Here is a 25,423-nt window from a genome sequence, read left to right as displayed (position 1 = left end):
CAGGAATGCTGCGGAGGAGGTAGCAGAGGTATTGCTGTTGAAATGAGCAGAATTGGCCCTGCATGACCCGGTGGAAATGCTTGAACTCGCATGTGTACCTGACCTGGCAGCCTCTTGCACTGAGGTCCTTCTCATTACTCCCAGATGGTGGGAAGGAAAGGAAGGATAAGTGGGTGAAGACAAGAGCAGTGAGGGGGAGACAGGAGCAGGAAGGGCACTGTGGCATGCTTGCATCTCCACAGCGCCTCTCCTTCATCTGGCTCTATGTATACGTCGTAGGGGTTGTTTCTCTGAATGTCAAAATGTAGGCAGCTCTGGGGCAGAACACAGCAGCTATTTAAGGACCCAGAGCGAGTTCGTCTACACTTGATCTTAGCCTATAAAAAGGCCAAGAAGCGTATTAGATAAGCAACTGGTTCCAAAACCGGAGATGAGGTACTGATATAATTGAAAATTCAGGGATCGTCTTGGCTGGCAGAGCATAATTACTTGACTTGGTATGTGTGTGACACTAGCATTAACACTCCTGCCCTTAGGAATGTGGCAGGGGTCCTTTACTGACCGTGAGAAGGGCAGAGCCTCAGGTTGATGCCTTGTTGGAAAGATGGCCTCTCCTGTAACAGAGGCTCCCTTCACACTGGGTTGTGGCTTAGGTCATTATGGACTCGGGGGTATTGAATTGTCAACACTAGCTTCAGTCAAAAGTGTTTCCTTGAGGATCAGGTCTCGGCTTTGGCCACAGGCTCACCAGCTTGCCTGTCTGGGGCTCAGCCTTTGCTGTTTGCTTCCTCTGAAGGCTCTCCTCAGCTCTAGGGCCATTTCTGACTTTCTGACTTTCCCTGGGAAATCATACTTCAGCCAGTCATTGTGAACAGTGTGAGGGCAGCAGGAGAGCAGCTGACAATGGCAGGGAGGAGGAACACTGGTGTTCTGGGTTTGCTTTGCCCCATGACTGAGAGCAGAGAGACCCTTGCTGTGTCCAAGGGCAGCCTGGGGAAGCTACTTGCCTTGAGCCCAGGGCATACCTTTCCCTGAGTCGGTATCCCATCTCAAGGTGAGGAGGCAGGATGAGGATTGGTGCAGTCTCTCTTGGGCCTCGTCAGTGCGCTGGGGAAGCTAAGAGGCTTTGTGCATGGAGTGCTTGGCTGAGCTGAGTTAGCCTGTGACAGAGAGGTCCTGGAGAACCTGGTACAGCACAAACACATGACTGGCCTTCAGGGTAATCCCTTTGCAGACCCAAATCCCAGTGTGTGCCTCCTGTTAAAGTGAGGTGCTGCACAGAGGTGGCAGCCTCCCGACCTCCTCCTCAACCCCCCCATTATTCACAAAGGGAATAGATGTGGTAGGCGGCAGCGCTCGGATTCAGAGCAGCTGAGTGAGGAAGCGTGATGACAAAGGGGGAGAGCGGGGACCCAGTGGGAGCGTAATACCTGCCCTTGGCACAACTCAGGATGCGCTGGATCCGCACAGGTAACTGCATGGGGCCCCTTAACCCTTCCATTGCTGATCTTTCCTCTCCTCCTGCCTGTCTGTCTTCCTTGCTTCCTCTCTTGTCTGCACACTTTTCAGTCCTGTGCCTTCATTTATATCTGATTTCTCTTCCCTGCCCGACTCCCTGTTGCATGTAGGTTGCTGAGGAGAGTGCACAACAGGAGGATTCCCATCCATTTCCTTTACTTCAGGGGAAGGAAAAGACCAGCAACCTGGGACCCTGGGAACTTTCTGAGCCACAGGGAGAAAGTGCAGCTCCTGTATCAGGAGGATGGAAGGAGGAGGCTCCCAGAAGCCGTGGCCACATTGTTTGCCCTCGGCCTGCCCTGTGGTGCATGGCCACCACAGAGCAAATTTCTATCTCAGTTGAAACATTATTGTCATGGGGTTGCTCCCCAGCCTCTGCTCACTGGCCCCATCCTTGCCTTGGGCCTTTCCCAGGGCTTGAGACCAGGGGAGAAGGGAAGAAGGGGAGAGAGTGGAAGCAGGGCAGAGAGCTATTGAGCAGGGTTTGACAAAGGGATAAGCGATTATCTTGGAGGAGGCTGTGATTGAGAGAGAGCAACCTGCACTGATGCCCATGGCAGCTGCCCTGGAGTTCAGGTGTCTGGGGAGCGAGAAGTTCTTTGCCACAATTTCTAGCAGATGAAAGCATCTGTTGCTGGCACAGGGGATCTGGGGCTGCTGGCTTGGTACCCCACTGGCTCAACCTCACTGGTTGGTGCCTGGGAGGAGCTGAGTGGAGAGGAGGGTGTCTGCTAATGGCAGGTTGAAACAGGGCCCGGGGGTTGCTGACTGAAGTGACACCTCTGTGGCAGAGAGGGTTGGCTGGGGAGGGTTCCTTCTTGTGTTTGTGGGTGCTGGTGGTCAAGGGCTCCTGACAGTGGAGCGTGATGGGGATGCTGGTTGAGATAAGCACGCATTGGTAGCTGGGAAGCTGGCTGGGGTGGGAGTGATTGTTGTATGGTTTTATTGCTTGTAGCTGGTGGGTAGGATTCAGGGAGAGGAGCCTGCCTAGGACATGGACTCATCAGGGGCTGGGCAGCTGAGACAGGCCCAGCCGTGACCTTCCCAGTCCTTGCTGTGAGGTGAACTAACAGCCCTTACCTCGTGAGTGGTATCTTGGGGCAATTTGAGGCAGAACTGGCTTGAACAAATCTTGTATTGGGTCACCAAGGGATCCTTTGGAGCTGAAGCGCATGATGGCTTTGCCACAGAGACAACGTGGAAGAAAGCTGTATTTTGTTTGAGCTGCATCCCTCCTTCACTGGGGTTCTGCTCTTAGCCTCATGGATCTCTGAAGGATGGATTTGCCTCTACTTTCATCAGTGCAGCCAGAGTCAGGCAAATACTGCACAGCATTAACCTGTTGCTTTTTGCTTTGATGGATCATCCACAGCAGTGACCTGGGCTTGGGGTGGGCTCCCCTCTACCTGTTTCACCCTGTTTTTTCTCTTGATTTCTCTAGTGAGCCAGGCTGCATCCCCTTTACTGTCTCCTCAGGAACTTCCTACTGAGGTTCTGGCTGCACTTTTCCCTGCACCTTTTATTTCATGCACATCCCATTCGTAGCCTCACCAAGTCCTTTGGACGTACTGGTGAACCTCCCTGTCTACCAGACCAGGAAGGAGGCACTGGTTGGGGTTAACTGGGCAACTATGGGGCTGTTTTTCTCTTACATTTCTGGGTATGTCTCCAGGCAGAGTTACACTGGGCTTCATCTACAGACTCTTTTTTAGATGCGTTTGAGGGGCAGAGGTAGCTAGCCAGTGTTCTCTGCTTGGTGTCTTACCTTGGAGCCCTGGTTATCAACCTATAACCTGTATTCCTTTTCCTGCTTTTTCATCCTTTGTCTCAAGCACTTAGTTGCTATACAATTAGCGGCCTCCTTCTAACCACAGAGGGAGGATTATGGTTTCTGGTGTGCCAAGGCCCACAGTGCCTATATAGTAAACAGGCACTTTTCTTTTACATTTAGTTGGCAGTAAAGACTGGAGATGCCAGTGAGACCCTTCCTAGTCTCTTGCTATCCTGGTTAAGGACTGCATGGATCCATCAGATCCCTGATGGGGCCAAAGTGTTATGCCGAGCAGAGACTGACCCCATGTGAGTGCAGAGGGCTGAAGGGGGACCTCACAGCTGGCATGAATGGAATGGACATGCCTTTCCCGCAGGCTGCTTGGGTGTGTGAACTGCTATATGCAGGCCCCAGGATAAAACCCATTGGATCCTCAGGGATCCTCCAGGACTCCAAATCTTTTCTCTGAGGCAGTTGCTACTGGAAACTCCCAGTGGGGTATGTATACCATTTGCCAACTGTCCAGAAAGGAAAGCTGTGGGGCTGACAGCTTGGCAGAGAACATGCTGGGTAACCACCCCCCTACGCTTGTCTGAAGGTGTTCCGGATTGGCTGAGCGCTTGCCCTTGGACTTTGTGCTCTCTGATAAGAACCCCAATGATCTAAATTAACCTGAAGAATGATTAACCCAGCATGTGTGCTGCCAGGGAACCCGGGGAGCAGCCCTAGCTCTAGAGATGCAAACAGGAACCCACTGCTGCCCAAATCAGGCCTGGGCTGCAGCTGCTTGCAGGACCCATGCCTATCCTGGGTGCCATCTGTGAGCACTAGTCATCATAGGAGGAAGCATTCTTTGTGGGAGAGAGCCTGTGCCTGGACTCCTCTCTGGGAAGGCAAACTGATGGGGATGATGGGAGAGATGTGATCAGTGTACTCGGTAAGTGGGATGAGATGCAAAGGCAGTGCCTGCTGTGAGGAAAGTCTGAGGGACAGGCTGTCCACACACCCTGCTCCTGAATCGGGGATCTTCTCTACCCACTCCTGCATCCCTTTCCACATGGAACCCTGTGTGGGATTGCTCAAGAACTTTAAATATCCCCTAAGAGCCATCCCTGGCAATGTCTCCTCTGGGCTGGGTCACCTTGGCTTCTTCCATGGCACCCCCTCTATGGTTTACACTCAATTGCCTGGCCAGTGCGCACAGGCAGGGTGGGCTTCTCTTGTTGGGCTTCTGGGATGCCCTGGAGAATGCTTGAGGGTGCACATGAATGGCAGGCTTCCTTCCCCAGCCTGGTAATGTGATACCTCAGGCTGGGCACTTATCTCCCTGAACTTTGCCTGTTTTGAAGCAGTGACTGCAAATGGCAGGAAGGAGAGCCTAGAGAGCAGCCAGCTACAGCTGTCAAGTGGCAATGTGAGGCAGTGGCTGGGAAAGCACCAGGTTAGCTTCTGGGACAGCTCAGAGGTGCTTCTGGGCAGGCAGGTGGTGAGAAGGGCATGGGGCTGTGTGTAAATGGCCTTATGTACTCTGTTCCAGGGCATGGGAGAAGCAGGTGACTAGGGATTCATAAGCCAGAAGCTAATTTACACCAACCCCATCCTGCCTAATGCATCCCACCCTCATTGTGTCTGTTCATCCCTATTTCCTGTCCTCTTAGATCTTTCTCCCTCCACAGCCCTAGACACCTTTTCCCAGTTCACTGGGGCAGGCAGGTTGAATTACTCCATTTTTTTTTAACCATTACTGACTACATATTTCACCAGGAGTTAAAACAAAAACAGGATCAGACTGGAAAATGGCAGGCTGCGCAGGTTTAAGCTTAACAGGTCAGGAGCAATAGGGGATGGAGCCAGAGGTTGGAGGGACCCTGTCAGGTCCACATAACCTTCCACTTCCAACTCCGAGAGCTATGGTCCCTTCTGCCCTCAAAAATTCTGAATCTACGATTAAAATAGAAAATATCCACTAAAACAGCTTTTGGTGGGACTTAAACTTTCTCAATGAAATCTGCAACCTAAACATTGCAACACTGTGGTAGTGCATGGGACCCAAAGAGTCATGCCAGCTGGCCTCGTTGTGTTGTTCAGAATCAGACAAATAGCAGTTACTGGAGAGGGTGCTATGGGGCAGGAGACAAGGCCCTGGATAGGGACTCTGGAGATTTAGACCTCTAAGCTAACTCCTTTGAAAGTCTCAGTCTGGGCATGCTCTGTGATCTTTTAGGAGCTGCTTCCTCTTTTTTCCCCTTCCTAATTTGTGTCCATCTTATCTATTGAGACTCTTAGTTCTTTGGGGCAGGAGACTACCTCCTCCTGTGTGACTACAGCACTCCATACGGTGGGGCACCAATTTTGATCACAACCTTGAGGCACTAATGTGACCCAAATAATAATAAATGCAGGTTGCTTAAGATCTTTAATATGTTTCAATACGGACAAGTGCAGGGTGCTGCACTTGGGCAGTAGTAACCAGCAGCACACTTATAAGATGGGAAACTCCCTTCTTGAGAGCATGGAGGCAGAAAGGGATCTTGGAGTCATCACTGACTCCAAGATGAACATGGGTCACGGTTGGCAGGGCTAACCAGACCCTATCGTGCATCCACAGGTGCATCTCAAGTAGGGCCAAGGAGGTGATCCTCCCCCTCTACGCAGCACTGGTCAGGCCACAACTGGAGTACTGTGTCCAGTTCTGGGCACCCCACTTCAAGAGGGATGTGGACAACATTGAGAGGGTCCAGAGGAGGGCCACCTGCATGATCCGGGGACAGCAGGGCAGACCCTACAATGAGAGGCTACGGGACCTGAATCTGTTCAGCCTTCACAAGAGAAGGCTGAGGGGGGACCTGGTGACCGTCTACAAACTCACTAGGGGGGACCAGAAGGGTTTGGGGGAGACCTTGTTTCCCCTAGCGCCCTCCGGAATAACAAGGAATAACGGCCACAAGTTGTTGGAGAGTAGGTTTAGATTAGACATTCGTAAGAACTACTTCACAGTTAGGGCGGCTAGGATCTGAAACCAACTTCCAAGGGAAGTGGTGCTGGCTCCTACCCTGGGGGTCTTTCAGAAGCGGCTCGATGCCTACCTGGCTGGTGTCATTTGAGCCCAGTTTTCCTCCTGCCCAGGCAGGGGGTCAGACTTGAAGATCTACAAGGTCCCTTCCGACCCTACTTCTATGATTCTATGATTTAACAATCACTTAGGTTTAGTGATCTTCGGGGGTTGTCAGGAGCCTTAGACATTTGTTGTTTTTTTTTTAGCTTTTTTTACCCATCACTGCTTCTCTTCAAAATATATTTCAGATGGACACTGGCAACCCAGATAAACAGGAAATCAACTAACCAGATTTTGGTTTATCGTCAGTGAAGTACTGACATGCATGTTTTGCTTTCAAGGGGAAAGCACCTGCTTAAATGATGTGCTAAATTAGGGCCATTAGTATTGTTTCATCATAAGTTACATATTGATAATGCAGTGACCAGCCATGAGTATGGTACAGAGATAAAGGTGGTGCTTGCTTTGAGGAGACCTAAACCACAGATGCACAGAAAACTGGATTCTTTGAATTGTTGGATTGGTCTTTCCCTTTTCTGATTTACTTCTGAACTCTTGGCTTCTGGATACAGTGAAAAAGGTGAAACTTTAAAGAGAGGCGAGAATGGAGAGAAAGGGACAACTGGGTGGGTTCCATCCTGAGGGACAGTGCATTGAGATGTTCAGAGAAGAACGAGAAGAAGTAAAAACGGAGAATCAATGTAGAAAAATGCCAAGCTGGGGAGAGCTTTGCAGGCTAGGAGGAGAGGTCTAAGCTAGATACTGTGCTGGGGGCAGGGGGAGGAGCTGGCAAAGGGACTCAAAAAGGGAAGCAAATTTGTAGGTCATAGGGCAAGAAAGTGAGAGAATCTAGTGCTTGAGATGACCTGGTTTGCTCAGGCAAAGTCTCCTCTGCTCGAGAACTGGGTTTCTCTGCTCTCAGAATGTCCCAATGGGCCCAGATGCTGTGATGCTGATACTCCCCCCACAAGATACCTTGGGATGGAGGAAATCCCTAATACTCTGCTTTGTAGGTGCAGGCACTCTGGGAATACCCAGCAGCAGCACCTGTAGGGTCTGTCTATGCCATGGTGGCAGAGAGCACTGTCTCTCCAAGACATGATGAGCCTGGCTCATCTATTCCTGCTATGATTCTGAGTATGACAGATGTACAAGTCTTAAGCATGCTGCAAGGGGGTCCCCATGACATTATTCCCCAGGTTGATGCATGGAGATAAAAAGTGGGTAGGTAGGGCTCATTTCTTCGGTGGAGGACTGAGTGCTCTGCCACTGTGGGTGAAACACCCCATTAGGGTAGTCACGGCACAGACTTTCTCCCCGCTTTGTCATTAAGTTGTTAGAAATACCCTGTGTACCATGTATAAGTTAGAGCCCCATTGCTCTTGATTGGGGGGTGGGGAGTGGCTGGAGTCGTTCTAAACCCATTGTGGGAGGGCATGGTCTAGGTAAGACCAGAGAAGTGTCACCACAACAGCCTGCCTTGGAAAGGAGGAAGGATCCCTGCCAGTCACTTGACACTTAACATTCCAGGCTTCCTGATGTTAATTAGCCCAGCTCCACTGTGGTCAGGGCTTGCTCTGCTTTGCACCAACTGAGGACCTGGCTGGAGCATGAGCAGGAGATTTCTCAGTAATGTTTTTTAAAGTGCATTTAATTTGTGATCTGCAGGAAACCCTGTGTATGAGGGCACAACAAAGGGCAGATCTGGGTGATGGCACATGCAGGGTGGGCAGTGGTTTCATTTCACTGGTTGTTGAGGGAAGTGGAGGAAGGAAGCATATGGCATTAGAGAGTGGAAGGGCAGCCAGAGTCCTGCGCATATGCTGTTCACTGAGGGACTGTTCCTCACGTGGGGAGTCGTGGTCAGGTCAGTGATTTGTATGGGCTTGAGCCCCAGATGCTGTTCCAGTTGAGCTGTTGGGGCAGTTGTTTTAACACACAGGAGAGCCTCTCAGGTTCACAGTTGGCTGGTTCACAAGCTTGGTCATCCAGAGGTTTTGAAACATTCCTGAGGGGAAGGTTTAATAATCCAAGAGTCTTGGAAGTGCTCAGTCACCAGTACTTGCATTGTGGTGAGGACCAGAGCCTGCAGGTGTGATCAGGGCCTCGTTGTGTGGGAGAGACAAGGGGAGACAAGCCCTGCACTGGACAAAACCAAAGGGTTGGGGACTGGGAAGATGCTGTTGCCATGTCCTAGAGGGGTTGCTAAGGGCGTATCTCTATCTCCATGCCATCACCATGAAGCAGGCCTTGCCTTGTCACTTCCATCCTACAGGCAACAAAGATCAGATAATGGGTAATGCAAGTTCCTTGAGTGGCTCTGAGCACTCTGCAGCAAGCATGCCTCAGCCAGACAGCGGTGCTCTAGGCTGCTTGACGGCAGGTATGTTGTCATGCTTTGGGAGCTGGTGCATACAGGGTGGGAGTGAATTGAATGGGGGTGTGCTTCACCACTGCATGTCCACACCTGGCAGAGAGGTGGCGTAGGCATGCTCCTCAGTGCAGAGGGAGGGGTTGACTTCTCTGAGGTGGGACAGTGACCTTTGCATAGCTGGGGATTGAACCTCAGTGGCATGCATCCTCAGTTTACAGCATTGCTCCATTTGTAGGAGCAGTTGAACAGAGTCTACTTAGTGACTCCACATTTGTCTTTGGCCTGTCCCTTTGCAAATTGACAACATTTGGTCTTTACCAGTGGATATTTTGGGGCCTGTTCATACCATGGGGGCAATGTGTCCTGGCTTAGGTGGGCTTGAGTATGGGATGGTGGGTGGTAATGGCTGACAGGGTGGACTCGGGAAGGTCCTGCTTAGGCACACTGTATGCAGACGTGTCTCAGTACAGTTCAGTTGCATATGGAGGTGTCCAGTCTTCAAAAAAAGCAAGCAGGAAATCTGTTGGGGTTTCAGGCCAGAAGGGACAACTTGTTCCTCTAGTCAGACCTCCTGTATAATGCTGCTCTGAACAATATGCTGCTCCACTAAAACTAAGAGGGAGGAATGAATGGACTTAATTCCATTAATTAGGGGGATTAGTGGTAATATTTACCATAATTGGAATTTATCCAAGACATTGGTTAATGTCCCTGTTCTTGCTAAAAGAACCATGGGACTTTTGATCCTGAGTGCGTCTCAACATAGCAGCATTTGCAGGGAGGACTGCCAACAGCGCCCCCATGTAGAACCTGCATGGTTCTTGGGGGGTTCCCACTCACTTTCTAAACTGACTTGACCTGGGATCACCCTCAAGTGGTCATCTACCCTCCTGGCCTAGTGACATCCTAGGGGGCTTTGTTGAAACTTGCAGAAGCGCTGAGAGGCTCAGCACAGATTATCCATAATGTTTCAAGCTTTCTTTAAAGCAGTGATGATGTATACAGCAAAAACATGTAATTGAAGCAACAGTAAGGCTTCCAGTATCACCAGTCAGCCATGTGCTCAGTCCAGGATCCAAGAAAAAGAGGAGTTCAAGTGACTGGGGTTGCTAAGTCTGTCAGCCTCAGCCTTTCTTGGCAAGTCATCCATGTGCTCTGCCTCAGATGAATGGGCAAGTGGGTTCTAGAGGATAGAGCACTGGACTTGGACTCCAGAGGCCTGATACGGGGCTGTTCCTGGCTCTGCCACGGACTTCTCAGCTGACTGTGGGCAAGTCACTTCATTTCTCAGTGCTCTCTTGCCCCTTTTATCCTTTGTCTGACTTGCTTTCTGTGATTAGGGAAACAGGAACAGTTTCTCACTCTGTATTCATTCTGCACCCTGCTCCTGGCTGAGACCTCTAACGACTACTGCAATATAAATGGTGAGATGCCAGTAATTCAGAATGTTATACTTAGAGTGAGAGGAGAGGAGGGGGTGTCAGTGGGAAGTTATCCTGGAAGGACCAGAGCTTTAAGGACTGAGGGTTTTAGAGAGAGTAGAACAGGATTTCTTGGTGGTTGGATAGAGGCGTTGGTGCCTGGAACACCAGCGAATCACTGGATGAGTGGTGCAGCTTGGGTTGGGTCAGGATGTTGTTACTGGAAGGCAAAAATTGTTTGCTTCTCACATGCTATGTGTGAGGTGCTGGAATAAGGGTCCTTGGTACAGCTATGTTCTAGTACCTTGGACAGCAGTGTTGTCATTTAATTCTTGCTCCTAATGTCATTTATACCACAAGAGCAGTACATTTGAGAACAAATCCCTTCTTTGCTCATCTCCTGGTGTATTCTGAAGCCCTGGATAAACCTGTGTACATATGACCCCAAGGGCTGGAGGGGAATGCAGGGAGATCTGGGGCACCTGTTACCCCATGCTGAGGTCACCCTTTCCTCCATCAATTATTCTTGTAGTAAAGAAGATTCCCAGAGTTCATCTGAGCTCTTGTGAAAGGTGAGGATCCAGCCACAAGGCTCACCTGCCTGTTCATCTCTGACCCTAAGGGTCTTGGTAGTCTCTCCTTTCTGGAGTAAGGGAGTAATCCCCACTTTGGTTCTGTTGTGGCTGCCATCCACACTTCCTTTACAATCTCTGAATCATGGCTGTAGGATTATGGATGAAGGTTAGAGGTAGTCCCCCACCTCCCTTCTCCCAGCTGTGTCATGGGAGGTGCACAGAAAGGCAGAGTTCAGTCTGATCCTGTTAAGTGTCTTTGGTTTGGTAGTTAGGATAAATAATGCCAATTAATTTTCCTGCTGCTGCTAAATTAGAGAGGAGCCAAGAACAGAAGTGGGGGAAGGAAATAGGAGAGGAGTCAAGTGTCTAAATTGCTCAAGTGCCTGGGTCCCATTGAAAGCCTTAAATTGGCTCTTAACCACTTATTTACTTTTGAGAAATTAATCCTAAAACACAAGGTGCAGAAATCCTGGACAGTGATGTACCATGATCAGGGTTTTTCCATTTCAATGTTTCCCTGGGCTTCACTGTCAGGCTGTCCGTCTATTGGATCTATTTTGTCTTGGGCTTAGAGAGAAAGGGATCTATGGTGTTCATTGGGTCTGACCTGCCAAGCAAGCTGGCAGTAGTACTTTTCCTAGAAGCAGGACTGGACCATGCTTCTTAGAAAGATAATCTGAGCTCATTTTAGAGGCTCTAAACAATGCGTTAGTATCATTGTTACGTGTCATGTTTATTACAGCAGTGCCCAAGGGTAGGACTGAGGTGCTGTACAATTATTGAGTCACTGATGTTCTGTACTCCAAACAGCTGATGAATTCCCACCACATACTTGGAAAACTGTCCCATTGCACAGCTGTCCTCCCTGCTAGGAATTTGTCTTGTTTCAAGGTTTAATATGTCCTGCTTCAAATCCCAGATTTCAGATCAAACCTTTTTTTGCAAGACTCCCCCCCCGTACCATAATATGGGCTATTTTTTCTACTTGTACATACCCACAGCAGTGATCAAGTCACATCTCAGCTTTTAGGCTTGATAAGCTGAATAGGCTGAGCTCCCTAAGAGTTGCATTATAAGGGTTTTTTTCTTTTCTTTTCTTTTCTTTTTTTTTTACAGTGCCTGGACCATTTGAGGGACCCTTGTTTGAATTCTTTCCACTATTTCTTCATCTGTCTGGATCCTGGCACTGGGTGTAGAGGTTTTACCAGTGCTGTACACAGAGGCAATATCACTTCCCCATCCTAATGGATCTTCCCCTTCTTATGTATCCCAGGATCACATTAGCCCTATTAGCCACAGCACTACACCATGAGTTCATGCCACATTTATTATTGACAGTGACCACTGGCTGCTTTTGAATCACTGTTTTCCAATATGGAGTCTTCCATCCCATAGGGATAGCCTGCATTCCTGACTTCCAGACCGCTTAACCATTTAGTGTGGCCTAGTTAAAGTGCTTTTTATTGGACTATGGCCATTTAACCAGGTAATTCAAATCACAGTTGGTAAGAGTAACCTTCCTTCCTCATCAATTATCATGCCAATCTTTGTGCCATCTGCAAGCATAACCAGCACAGGTTTTATATCATTGATAAAAACACTGAATATTGTTTAACCAACCCGTGGATAGACCCTGGTAGGGATGGCTCTTCTCCCTGACATCTCTTCAGAAGAGATGCATTTTGATATCTGTCAATAAACCACTTTCTAATTAATTTAATAATTGTCTAAGAAATTCCATGTAATACAAGTTTTTAATTCAAGAGATTATACCAAAGATTATTTGGTACCAAGTCAAATGCTTTGGAGAAATCTAAACATGATGACCTCCTTAGGACATTCCTTTCTCTGTCCTTTTGTTATTTTTATTTATAATACCTAGTGCAATAGGACACAGACCAGGACCTTTAGGAGCTGCCACAATAGGAACTGTGTATTTAAGAATTTAAAGAGAATTGCGTGCATCAGAAACGTGCTGAAAATAACTTAGGAAAGTAGAAATAGAAGGAACCACATGAGGTCATCATCTAGTCCATCAAGGCTGGATCATCCCTGACTAAACCATCCCAGTCAAGTGTCTTTCCAATCTGCTCATGAAAATTTCCAGGGATGAAGATTCTACAACTTCTCTAAGTAACCTGTTCCAATGCTTGACTGACCTCATAGAGAACTCTTAATCTCCAACCTAAATTTCTTCTGCTGCAGTTTGAGACTCTTGTTCCTAGTCCTGTCCCTTACAACCACAGGCGGTGTCCCCATCCTGTTTATAATCATCCTTCAAGTATTTGAAAGACTATTATCATATATCCCCTCAGTCTTCTCTTCTCAAGGCTAAATACTCCTAGCTCTTTCAGACTTTCCACGTAAGTCTTGCTTTTTGGCTCTCAAATCAATTTTGTCACTATCTGCTGGACTCTTTCTGATGATCCTATGTATCCATCTGGCATAGATAAATCGGAGAGTATGGTTGGAAGGGACTTCACAAGGTCATCTAGTCCAGCCACCTGCTCAAGGCAGGATCATCCCTGACTAAACCATTCCAGTTAAGTGTCTGTCCAATCTGCTATTGAAAATTTCCAAGGATGGAGATTCCATAATTTCTAGGTAGCCTATTCCAATGCTTGACCACCCTCATATTTAGAAAGTTATTTCTAATCTTCAACCTAAATTTCCTCTGCTGCAGATTGAGGCCATTGCCCTTAGTCTTGTCTCCTATATCCACAGAAACAAGGTTATTTCCATTCTCTCTATAATCAGTCTCCAAATATTTGAAGATGGTTATCAAATCCTCCCTTAATCTTCTCTTCTCTAGATTAAATAATCCTAGTTCTTTTAGGCTTTCCTCATAAATCTTGGTTCTCAGGGCCCTAATCATATTGTTACTGGGACTGCTGGCAAGAGTACAGGATTTGTCAGAGAAATGACAAGTCATAAACGGGGTAGATCTTGGTAGATAGGAACTGGAAATTCTCCCTGTGGCTTCAGAAGAGTTTTTGACAGGCCTCATCTTATGAAGATGTATGCAGCAGGGTGGAAAGGAAGACAGAAGAGGCAGCAATTCCCAGTGTGGTAAGGGAATATCAGTTCCAGGGACACGGACAGTGCCCAGACTCTCTGCCTCAGAGAATTTTTGCTCAGTACGGACCTCAGAGTGAAACATGGGAAGCCAACCAACAGAAACTCCTACAGAAAATCTAACACATGTAACCCAGATGATTTCCAACTACAGAAGAATCTCATTTCAACAGAAATGGCTGTGGAAGAAAACGTCCAGGGTGAACAACTTTGGACTTTGTTAGCTTCACGTAACACAAAAAGGGATTAAAAACATCCTGACAAAGGACAAAACACCTTTTCCAAGGACGTGAGAAATGTTAGCAAGAATTTCTCCCCATGGAATCTTGGTCTCCCTCTTTAGTTTAAAGAGCTAAATTAACAAACATTGCCTCAAACATTACCTACACAGAGGTAGCAACATTGCTAGTAAAGTGCTGACATAGGAAACAGTTTCTTCTTCCTCTCATAGCCTCTTCTTCTGCACTGGACTCTTTCCAATTGGTCCACATTTGTTCTTGAAGTGCATGACTCAAAACTGGACACAGTACTCTAGGTGAGGCCTCACCAGTGCTGAATACAGTGGAAGAATTGCTTCCTTTAATTGTCTAGTAACACTCCTGTTAATACAACCCAGTATGCTATTATTGATTTTGGAACAAGAGGACATGGTTAGCTCATATTCAGCTTCTGGTCCATTGTTACCCCCAGGTCCTTCTCTGTAGTGCTGCAGCCCAGCCAGTCATTCCCTAGTCTGTATTTTGGCATGCAATTATTCCATCCCAAGTGCAAAATCTGCACTTGTCCGTGTTGTCTTTCATTTGATTGGATTGCAATAATTTCTTCAGTCTATCCAGGTCATTCTGAACCCTTGCTCTACCATTCAGAGTGTCTGCAACTCCACCCAATGTGATGTTATCCTTAAATTTGCGGTGCACTCAATCCCATTGTCCAAATAATTAATGAAAAATATGAACAATATTGGACCTAGGATAGATCTATGGGGAACCCCATTTGATACCTCCTTCTAATGCATTGAGCCATTGATAACTTGTTGAGCATGATGATCCATTTCATAGTACTTTCATATACTGTGTACTTCCTTATCTTATGGATAACAGTGCCATGGGAGGAAGTGTCAAAAGTCCTTGTTAAAGTCAAGATCTATCACGTCCATTGCTCTTCCCCCATCCACAGAACCTGTTACCTTAAAGGAAATCAGGTTAGTCGGGCATGACTTGCTCTTAGTGAATCCATACTGGCTGTTTTTGATCATTCACCCTGTTTTCCTCTAGGTGCTTCAAAGTATTCCTTGAGAAACTACTCCATGATATTTCCAGGTATTGAGGTCAGACCAACTGGAGTATCATCCTCTGGTCCTCCTTCTTCCCTTTCTTAAGATGGGCCTATATTTCCCTTTTTCCAGTCATCCAGGACTTCACCTGACCTCCCCAAGTTCTCAAGGAGGATAGCCAATTTCTCTGAATTACCTCAGTCAATTTCTTCAGTATCCTAAGCTGTATCCCATCCAGTCTGGCTGACTGGAAAGCATCTAGCTTCTTCAAGTAATTTTTTTTTTTTAATCTGTTTTTTCAGTACTCTAGGGTGCTTGTCTCCTCCTCTATCTTTGCTGCTAATTGCACTCATGGTCTGATAGCTGACCCTTTTTGTGAAAATTGATATAAAAATGGCATATAATACTTCAGCCTTCTCTGCATCATATGTAATTATTTTGCCATCTTCATTCTATAAGGAACTCGCATTTTCTGTGGTTTTCTGCTTATTTCTGACATACTTGTAGAATCCCTTTGTTTTGTCTTTTATGTTTCTTGTCAGTTGCATCTCAACTTGTTCTAGGCTTCCTGATTAACAGGTAGTTTTTCCTTGGTCCTCCCAGTCATGAGTCATGGGCATCGGAGGGAAAGGTGCATCGAAGAGGTTAACAGAAGACTCTGGCGACGGTGCCATCACGAGGGGTTTGGCTTTTTCAACCATGGTCCACACTTCAGGGAGAGAGGCAGTGGCTTGTTGGGAAGGGATGGCCTCCACCTCACCCTGAAAGGGAAGAAGCTTTTCTTGGCCAGAATGGCTGACCTATTTAACAGGGCTTTAAACTAGGATTGCTGGGGGATGGGTGGTCAACTAATAGTTCAAGCCTGGGTCATGTCAACTATAGTATTAACAGGTTAGGTAGCCCAAGTGAACCTACTCCGATGACAGCCCAAGGAAAGGTCACATCCCAGTGTGCAGGGAAGCCCAGGGCTTTCCCTAGCAGGCTCAACTGCCTGTACACAAACGCCAGGAGTTTGGGGAACGAGCAAGAGGACCTGGCTCTTCTCCTGAGTGACAAAGATTATGATCTCGTAGGGATAACGGAGACCTGGTGGGACTCCACCTGCAACTGGTCCATGGGTATAGAAGGCTATACCTTGTACAAGAGAGACCGTGTTGGGAAGAGGGGTTGGGGGTAGCTCTCTACATGAAGGAGAAGTACACTTCCCTTCAAACTGAGTTTAGCAATTAAGGAGGGCATCTTGAGACCCTCTGGGTTAAAATATGGGCAGAGCATGGGGAAGGGGATATAATTGTAGGAGTCTATTACAGACCTCCCAACCAAGAGGAAGAGCTGGATCTTGAATTAAGTAAGGAACTGGCTGAGGCTGCATGATCCCGATGCATGATTGTCACGGGTGACTTCAACCTCCCTGACATCTTGTGGGAAGAGCACACGGCCAAATCTGACCAGTCACATAGCTTCCTCGCTTGCATTGATGAGCTCTACCTAACACAAGAGGTCTGTGGGTTGATTCGGGGAGAGGCAGTGCTGGATCTGGTTCTGGCCAAAGGGGATGACCTGGTAAGAGACCGGAGGATTGAGGGGAAGGTTGGTGAACCGATGATCTGATCACTTTTTCTGTCCAGCGCAGGGCAGACCTATCTCTCCGTAAAACAGAAATTCTCAACTTTGGGAAGGCTGACTTTCACAAACTCAGGAGACTGGTCATTCAGGCACTTAAAAGACTATGGCCTCTCAGAAAGGGGAGTCCACAAGGAATGGTTATTCCTTAAGGATGCAATCCTCGAAGCACAAGGAAAGTCCATTCCATCCCACAGGAAAGGCGGTCAGCAGGCTGGGAAACCCCATTGGCTTAATAGGGAACTTTTGGACCTCCTGAAACTAAAAAGAGAAGCCTACACCAGATATAATTCCCATTTTCTCACCAAGGAGGACTACACAGCACTGTCCACACCTGTAGAGAGAGGACCATAAAGCCAGGACCAGAAGAGCCAAGGCAGAAACTGAACTCAGACTAGCCACGGGAATCCAGGACAACAAAGTCCTACAGGTATGTGGGAAGTCGGAGAAAGAACAAAGGCAACATTGGACCCCTGCTAAATCAGATGGGGCAGCTGATGTCTGATGCTCAGGAAACGGCCAGTCTCCTACATGATTTCTTTGTGTAGGTCTTCCACCTGCTCAAGGGGGTCACCCTGTCGGACAGGACACAAAGCATCCAGGGTGTGGAAGATGGGCCCACAATTGATGTAAATCAAGTGAGGGAACACCTCAAGAGGCTAGACATCCATAAGTCCATGGGCCCAGATGGTATGTGCCCGAGAGTCCTGAAGGAGCTGGTGAACATTGCAGCATGCCCTATGGCGAAGGTATTTGAGAACTTGGGGCATTTGGGAGAGGTACTGGAAGACTGGAAAAGAGCCAACATGGTCCCAATCATCAAGAAAGGAAGGAAGATTCAGAGAATTACAGGCCAGTCAGTCTGACATCCATATCTGGAAAGAGCCTGGAGAAAATTATCAAAGGTTCCATCAGCAACAGGCTAATGGAAGGCAACCTTCTGAGTGCCAGCCAACATGGTTTCATTGCTGGCAGGTCTTGCCTGACCAACCTCGTCTCCTTTTATGACCAGCTGACACACTGCCTGTACAAAGGAGACTAGGTTTATGTCATATCTGGATTTCAAGAAAGCCTTCAACTTGGTCTCCTATGATGTCTTCGTGGTTAAGCTGGGGAACTGCAGCTTTGACCATCTCGTGGTCCAACTGGCTCCAGGGTTGGACCCAAAGAGTAACAGTTGATGGGAGGAAATCACCATGCTGCAAGGTGACCAGTGGTATCCCTCAGGGCTCAGTACTCTTCAACATCTTCATTAATGATCTGGATTCAGGTGTCAGATGTGGACTGGCGAAGTTCACGGACGACACTAAACTATGGGGGAAGGTGGTCACACGGGAGGATAGGCTGGGGATACAGGCTGACCTGGACAGGGTTGCAAGGTGGGCAGACCAAAACCTGATGGCATTCAATGTAGAGAAGTGCAGGATGCTCCATCTTGGGAGGAAAAACCAGCATCATACTTATAGGCTCAGCATTGCTACGCTCGCAGACACTATGACCGAAAGAGACTTGGGGGTCTTGATTGACCACAAGATGAACGTGAACCACCAATGCGGTGCTGTAGCCGGCAAAGCAAACCAAACTCTGGCATGCATCCACCGATACATCTCAAGCTAAACCAGGGATGTCATCCTCACGTGTTACTCAGCCTTAGTGAGATCACAGCTGGAGTACTACATCCAGTTTTGGGTTCCCCACTTCAGGATGGACATGGATTATCTTGAGAGTCCAGAGGACAGCCACCTGCATGATCAAAGGCCAAGAGAGCAAGCCTTACGAGGAGAGGCTGAGGTACATGGGACTCTTCAGCCTGGAGAAGAGAAGGCTCAGGGGGGACTTGGTAGCAGCCTATAAGTATATAAGGGGGGTGCACCAGGATCTGGGAGAACAGTTGTTTACCAAGGCTCCCCAAGGGGTAACAAGGTCTAACAGCCAGAAACTTATGGAAGGCCGACTTAGACTGGACATGAGGAAAAACTTCTTTACAGTCCAAGTGTCCAGGGTCTGGAACAGATTCCTCCCAGAGGTGGTGCAAGCACCTAGACTCATTCAAAAAACATTTGGATGCTTATCTTGCTGGGATCATTTGACCCCAGCAGACTTCCTGCCTATGGCAGGGGACCTAGACTTGATCTTACGAAGTTCCTTCCAGTCCCTAATGTCTATGAAACCTATGATTAGGTTCTCCCTGTATGCCCATATGATGCTATTGTATTATTTTCTAGTAATATGACTAAATTTCCACTTTTTGTAGGGTCCCTTTTGGAGTTTCATCTCACTGAAGTGGTTGTTAGTCTAGCCAGGCTGGTCTTGGTCTGGACTTCCCGTTATTCTGTCACACCAAGATAGCTTGCTCCTGAAACCCTAACATGGCCTCCTTAAAATACAGACAGCTCTCCTGGACTCCTTTTTATCCTCAGGTTTGCCTTCCAGGGGCTCCTGTCCTCCAGTTTCCTGAATTTCCTAAAGTGTCTGTGTTTTTTTTCCCTTCCCTTAGGATCTTGAACTCTATCATTTCACGGGCACTCTTGCCCATGTTGCCTTCCATTTTCCCATTCTTTGCCAATTCCTCCCTGTTTGTGAGTAGGAAGTTACGAAGAGCTTCCCCTGCCAACTGGCCTTCCCACCACCTGTACCAAGAAGTTATACCCAACACACTCCCAGAACATGCTGGAATTCCTGTGCACTCAGCAGATGTCACTGTAATTAAAGTCCCCCCTGAAAACCAGGTCTTGTGATTTGGAAACTTCCATTAATTGTTTAAAGAAGGGCTCATTCACCTACTCTTTCTGGTTTGGTGGGCTATAGCAGGGTCCTACTGTGACATCCACCCTGCTGTTCTCCCCTTTGACTTTTACCCAGAAGCAGTGGCATAACTAGGGTGGGGTGAATGGGGCAACTGCCTTGGGCACTGACTTGTGGGGGAGGAGAGTGGGGTGAAAAAAAAGTGGCTGCTGCAGACAGTTGTGTAGTGGCAACCAGAAGCTGCCACTGGCTCTGTGTACCAGGCACCTGGCCACATCCCTGCACTGATACTTTGAGGCTTTCAACAGGCCTACCTTCCACTATGTACTGCACCTTGGCACATATGCATATCCCTATCCCTTCCTCAACAAGTATTATACCAAGTTAGAACAAGAAAAGAAAGAAGTAGTCCAGTCAAGGATTTGGCCCAGGTAAAGTCGGCAGAGCTTTGTGGCTAGGGATTTAGCTTCCATTTTGAAAAAAATACCAAGTGCAACTGCAGAACAGTATTTCCAGGAACTAGTCTTCCATGGGAGGGAGCCAGGTGGGAGGTAAGAAGGCGCTTAGAGACCTAGGGGTGAATGGGGACAGCAAATCAGAGTTTGCAGTGCTATTGGCAGCATGCCAGGCCATGTCAGTATTGAGTTGTGCATAACAGGGCATCTTTTCTTTTATGGATCTTGACAACACCTAGATTATTTTGCTCAGTTCTTGGTACCATATTACCAGACAGAGGGACAGAGGAGAAATGACCAGGTACTGGAAGGCTGGATTTGTGAAGGGAGACTCACAGGAGTCTTAATTAAAATATAATGCACAGCCTAATGGTGCAGCCCATGTGGAGCTCAGTATGAAGGGTATTGGCAGGGAGAAGTTGTAGAATCATAGAAAAGTAGGGCTGGAAGGGACCTCACGTGGTTATCTAGTCCAACTCCTGCTCAAAGGAGGAACATGCTTATCCAAACCATCCCATGTCTAACCTAATCCTAAAACTGCGCAAACAACCCCATTGCACTATTACAAGGCACATAGCCCAAAGTCCCCAAGAACACTCCAACGTGCCATGGTAAAGCAGGGGGACGAGGGCTACCAGTATCTCACTTTTGCAAGGGTTGTTAAGGAAGAGTACATAGGAATGAGGAAAGGAGTATTTTTGGGTTGGATGTCAGCAAGTTCCTTCTCATGGTGAATAGGTTATTATAAGGGTGTCAAAGATGTAACCCATGGGCTGAATTCAGATTCCAGAGCCCTATCATCTCACTTATGGTGCTGCCCATGGATCTCAGACTGGCCTGGCACATGGAGCCAGCCCAGCACACACTGCATGTAGTGCCTGCATCAGACTGGCCTTGCACTGTGGATCCATCCCTGTACTACTCAGCCAGCCTGTAGGGCCCAATAAATTTGACACCCCTGGATTATTATATGGAAGAGTCCCTCCAGGGGAGTGCTGCAAGTCCTGTCCCTTGGAACATTTTGCAACTAGGCTGGACAAAAGATTGGAAAATGAACTGTAATGAGTAATCCCACATGGGGATGAACATGATGACCTAACAGATCTTTGGATATAATGACTCGTGCTCCTTGTGTAATTTCCTTTCTCAGTCCTCTCTTGTAACCCAGTCCTTTGTTACATCAGTGCTGGCTGCTAATGAAACTGTCTAACTACTGTAGTCCAAAAATTGTTAATTCCCAAATGTCACAATGTTCGGGTTCCAGGGGCGGCTGCGATGTCCCCTGGTGGCCATGCAACCCATGCCCTGCTCTGGCTCTAGGGAACCCTCCCCTCTCACCAGCCAAGCCTTGATGTGCCTATTGAATGTTAGAAAGGGAGGCTGCCTAAGGGTGCTAGAGCAAGCCTTCTGTTCTTCTGAAAGCCAGCAGGTCCCACCTGGTTTAGTCCTGCTTTATGCCTAGTGGCCCTCTCTGCCCACTTGTGCCCCTCAGGGTACTTGCAGCCTTGAGGGCTATTCACTGCCTCTGAACTTCCTCTACAACCATGCCCAAGCCTTTTAGGTGTTACTGTACAATCACTCCCTTCTTGGGACCTAAGCCTCCACCCCTTTTCTCTAGCTAGGCCTTCAAGCCTGGGCCCACTGTACTGGACCTGGCTTCTAGGCACCAGCTCTTGTTTTGATTACTATAGGCCTGGGTCCCCTGGCCCTGCCTTGGCCCTAGTCTGGGCAGTGAGCCTGCTTCAGCTCTGTTTGGGCCCTCTTGCCCCATTGGCTTGAGTTGCACGCAGCTGCAGTCCTCCCCTACACTGCTACTTTATAAGGCTCAAGGTCTGTGTCTTGAGCTCCCAGCCCCCTGGCAGGGCTCCAGACACTCATGCCCTCAGACATGGCTGGGATCTCCATACCACCCCTACAAGTCCCAATCTGAAACCACCAGTATGAACTATAATAAAGGAACAAGCCCTCTGGCTATAATACCAGCTACCCTGCTCTGTGTCCAAACATAAACAGTAGCTACAACAAGGCTTTCCCCTTATCCTGTGTCTCATTCCTCTGCATTCTGTTTACCTCCTACAGGGTAGCACCAGTAGGGTTACCATACTTCCAGTTTAAAAAAAAAGACCAATTGTCAGAGGGGCGGTAACATGATATTGGGGTGGGGAGTGAGGGCGGCAGTGATATGCTGGTATGGTGCCCCCACCCTTCACTTCTAAGCTCTGCTGCTGCCCCTTACTCTCGACCTGCAGACCTCTGGCTCTACCACTGCCCCTTACTCCTAAACCACAGTACCCCACCCCCTGGACCATGTTAGTGCCCCTAACTCCTGACCCACAGCCCCCTGGCATCACCCACAGGCCCTTGCCTCCCCTAGTGCCCCTCACTCCCAAGCCCCTGCTCCCCCCAGCCCTGTAGCATCTCTTGGCTGTCCTGCCCCTGCATACAAGGGCACTGGCCCCCGTGCTGCCGACTGAGCCATGCGGCTCCCTGCTGCCCCTGAAAGGTCCCCCCACCCCTTTCCCCCACTGGAGGGGCAGGCGCCTCCCCTGCCCTGCTGCAGCCCTAGCATCTGGACAGCTTCCCCCAGCGTTGGAGGACACCCCCACCCCCATCCTCCCACATAAGCACACACACAGCCTGCCCAGACAGTACCCAAGCCCAGGCCCTCTACCCCCCACCCCTCATAGACACATAACTGTGTGTACATTATGTGGAAACAAGCAGCACCCCTGAAAGGATCTCAAAACACCCCAGAGTACCATGGCACCCTGGTTGAGAATCACTGCACCAGGGGGTGCAGGCAGCCCAGAGTAAGGTGTAACAGGGAGCCTGAAGGCTCCTGTGACTTAAAAGGAAACTGCAGCAGGGGGAGCTGACTCAGGGAAAGCTAGCAACTAAGGAACTAGCTACCTGCTAGTTGAATTGTGACCAAGAGCCAGCAGTAACAGGCACAAGGGACAGACAGCCAGGTTGCTCAAGCGCTAAGAGCTGCAAACAGTAGCTAAGCAGCTGCAAGGGCATGCAGGCAGGTCCTTAGGGTCACAATGAACATACCTGAGATGGCTGCTAGTCACCTAACCGGAAAGGGGCAGGGCTTAGCATGTATATATACTATGGGCCTGAGCCTGCACAGGGAGTCTGGTCCTGGAGGCTGCAGAGAAAGGTGCTCTGGAGTAGGAAGGGCCAGGAGAGCTCCAAGCTGGCACCCATAGGGTTACCATACATCTGGGTTTTCCCAGATGACATGTCCTCTTCTTGGGCCTACCAATCTCCGTCCAGGTGGGTTTTTTTTTTTTTTAATATCAACAAATGTCCAGGATTTTGCTCTGCTCAGCATCAAGGTTTTTTTCCTGGCACTTCCCTGCTTGCCATAGCAAAGAGCTGCTTGGGGCTGGAGGAGCAGGGGGAGGGCAAGTGGAGCCAGGAGGCGCCACATGCATGTGTGCACACTGATGCACATGGCCAGCATGTAACCAGGCAGGGTGGTGAAAGCAGCCCTAGCAGCTGGATGCAGGTAAGTCTATGAGGGGACTGCTCATATAAACCCCTGCTGCAGTTTCCTTTTAAGTCACAGGAGCCTTCAGGCTTCCTGTTACACCTTACTCTGGGCTGCCTGCACCCCCTGGTGCAGTGATTCTCAACCAGGGTGCCATGGTACTCTGGGGTGTTTTGAGATCCTTTCAGGGGTGCTGCTTGTTTCCACATAATGTACACACAGTTATGTGTGCAAACATGATTCACAAGATGAAAATCGGAGATTTCAAATAGGTAGCTATATTGTTAAAAACATGCTGACCTCTTATGGTCTTTCTGGCTTTCACTATTAAATTTCCTTTGTCACAAACCAAGTGAAAACTAAGCGTTGGCATTTTCTGAGGGGTACCTTGAGACTAAAAAGGCTGAGAACCACTGTCCTGCTGTGTTTTTAAGTGAAATACAATAATAAAATAAGTGGACGTAATTCTGGTAGAAGCTGAATTAGCAGCTACAGAGAGTGACAGCTGGGGGGAGGAGCAACGTAAGCTCCTCCATGTTGTCTCCAATGCTAGAAGTCAGGGGGACCTCTAAGAAGGAACATAGGGAGCGTTCCCTGTAGTTCAGTCAGGCCTCGGTTTTTCTGCTGAGACTCCCCCCAAGGTATGGCTGCAGGGAGTGGCTTTTGTGATGAGGTTACCTGGACATTGAACTTTCACATGGGTCACTGAACAGCCCATATTTGGGGATGAATTAGTCCTGGCCTGGATCCAAAATGTGAACCTACCAGGGAAAGGCTGCATCTTCTCTTGCTTCTGGAATAGTCCTTTCCTTTGGCATTCATGACTATTTTTCTTTTTCTCTTTCAATTGGTCTTTCTGTGTCTTGCTTGATAGTCCTTTCTCTTTCTCCTTGCTCTTGTTTTTCTTGCTATCTGTTAAGACTCTTTCCTTGCCTTTTTCTCTCTAGCTGATATTTCTTGGTAAATGTAGGTACATATATGGTTAAGATTTCAATCACCATCTGTCTGCTGATATCTCCTAAATCTAACTCTTCCATCCACCAACATTTCTTCCATCCAATTTCATGCTTCTCTAAAATGTCTCCTTCTAGATGTCCCACCACCAATTTAAATGCAAAATGGTCAAAATGAAACTCTCTGCTGCTTTTTTTTCTCTCTCGCTCTTTCTTCCAGGTCAGTCTGGTGCAGTGCCTCTGCATTCTGTCCTTGACCACCAAAACTATTCTTCATTCCTAGCTCATCTCTCACCTACTGCCAGCCATTCTTCATGGGTCTCACAGATTCTCACCTTGCATTTCTTGCTTACCCAAAATACTGACATCAGCCTTATCATAAATGCTCTGACTGCATCACTCCCCAAGTTGTATAACATCATTAGACTCTGCTTTTCTTCTTCATTTACTTGACTTATTGCCCTTTGCTTTAAGGATCTGAACAGCTCTTTACCTCCTGCTGGAACATGCTCAGTCCATGCCTCTTGCCCATCTATTCCCAGTGTAATCTGCTCCCATATTTGTCTCCATGACTATTTTCATGCTGCCCCCTGCACATGTAGCCTTTTCATGCAGCATGCCAGCAATCTGCCCTCTCTTCATTCAGAACCCCTGAAAAATGCACTCCTGGGAAGTTGGACATAGAATGCTACAGGTGAGCCAGGGTGTGCTTAACATGGTGGTGTGTTTGATACCTGATGTGCATTAACTAATACGTATTTATACTGTAAGCTACCTAGTTCAGAATTCCAGTTCCTTTCATGCTTTGTTCAGGACAGAGTATAGTGAATTGACCAAAAGATTTCAAACAAAAAAAAAAGTTTACAAATTTTAATGGGAAAATTACCAGTTTTCTTTTAATGACATTTTTATGAAGGTGGATAATTTTTGCTTAATGTATTTTTTTTCAAATTTTGTACTAGGTTGTAGCTTAAATGTATACTTTATCTCTAATAGGAAGAACAACTTTTCAGAACTGATTTTTTTTATTTGAAAAATATTCAATTCAAGATTTAAAAATGAAAATTTCCATAAATGGCAAATAAGATG

The 25,423-nt window shown here is 47.9% G+C and overlaps 1 protein-coding gene across 4 annotated transcripts in view; it reads left to right on the top strand.

The window, feature by feature from the left end:
- MYRF (myelin regulatory factor) overlaps positions 1 to 25,423 on the top strand; it is a 110,633-nt gene that overhangs the window by 5,367 nt on the left and 79,843 nt on the right. The window lies entirely within an intron of this gene.

This window comes from Alligator sinensis, unplaced genomic scaffold, assembly GCF_000455745.1.
Source record: "Alligator sinensis unplaced genomic scaffold, ASM45574v1 scaffold437_1, whole genome shotgun sequence".
Taxonomy (NCBI): Eukaryota; Metazoa; Chordata; order Crocodylia; family Alligatoridae; genus Alligator; species Alligator sinensis.
This window is presented reverse-complemented; position numbering and strand designations above follow the sequence as displayed.